Source organism: Sinocyclocheilus grahami, unplaced genomic scaffold, assembly GCF_001515645.1.
Source record: "Sinocyclocheilus grahami isolate Dianchi unplaced genomic scaffold, SAMN03320097.WGS_v1.1 scaffold1672.1, whole genome shotgun sequence".
In the NCBI taxonomy this organism is placed as follows: domain Eukaryota; kingdom Metazoa; phylum Chordata; class Actinopteri; order Cypriniformes; family Cyprinidae; genus Sinocyclocheilus; species Sinocyclocheilus grahami.
Genome location: NW_015506851.1, coordinates 97,850 through 99,051, shown reverse-complemented (window position 1 = coordinate 99,051; position 1,202 = coordinate 97,850).

The window sequence follows — 1,202 nt, the reverse complement described above, 5'->3', positions numbered from 1 at the left end:
GACTCCATCAGTACTGTATGACACTAACAACACAAGAGTCCAGGGAACTCTTTTACTCATTAACTGTGTACCATAGAATGTGTTAAATCAGTAGATTGGGGTAAAAGCGGCAGCTAATAAGTAAATGATCGTTATACTACTGGCTTGGGCTTCATTTTGATCGGTTGGTTAATACAGGTGCATCTCAATAAATTAGAATGTCGTGGAAAAGTTCATTTATTTCAGTAATTCAACTCAAATTGTGAAACTTGTGTATTAAATAAATTCTATGCACACAGACTGAAGTAGTTTAAGTCTTTGGTTCTTTTAATTGTGATGATTTTGGCTCACATTTAACAAAAACCCACCAATTCACTATCTCAACAAATTAGAATACTTCATAAGATCAATAAAAAAACATTTTTAATGAATTGTTGGCCTTCTGGAAAGTATGTTCATTTACTGTACATGTACTCAATACTTGGTAGGGGCTGCTTTTGCTTTAATTACTGCCTCAATTCGGCGTGGCATGGAGGTGATCAGTTTGTGGCACTGCTGAGGTGGTGTGGAAGCCCAGGTTTCTTTGACAGTGGCCTTCAGTTCCTCTGCATTTTTTGGTCTCTTGTTTCTCATTTTCCTCTTGACAAGGTGAGTTTGCTGGCCAGTCAAGCACAACAACACCATGGTCATTTAACCAACTTCTGGTGCTTTTGGCAGTGTGGGCAGGTACCAAATCCTGCTGGAAAATGAAATCAGCATCTTCAAAAAGCTGGACAGCAGAAGGAAGCATGAAGTGCTTCAAAATGTATTGGTAAACGGGTGCAGTGATGTTGGTTTTCAAAAAACACAATGGACCAACACCAGCAGAGGACATTGGACCCCAAATCATCACAGACTGTAGAAACTTAACACTGGACTTCAAGCAACTTGGGCTATGAGCTTCTCCACCCTTCCTCCAGACTCTAGGACCTTGGTTTCCAAACGAAATACAAAACTTGCTCTCATCTGAAAAGAGGACTTTGGACCACTGGGCAACAGTCCAGTTCTTCCTCTCCTTAGCCCAGGTAAGACGCTTCTGACGTTGTCTGTGGTTCAGGAGTGGCTTAAAAAGAGGAATACGACAACTGTAGCCAAATTACTTGACACGTCTGTGTGGGTGGCTCTTGATGCCTTGACCCCAGCCTCAGTCCATTCCTTGTGAAGTCCACTCAAATTCTTGAATC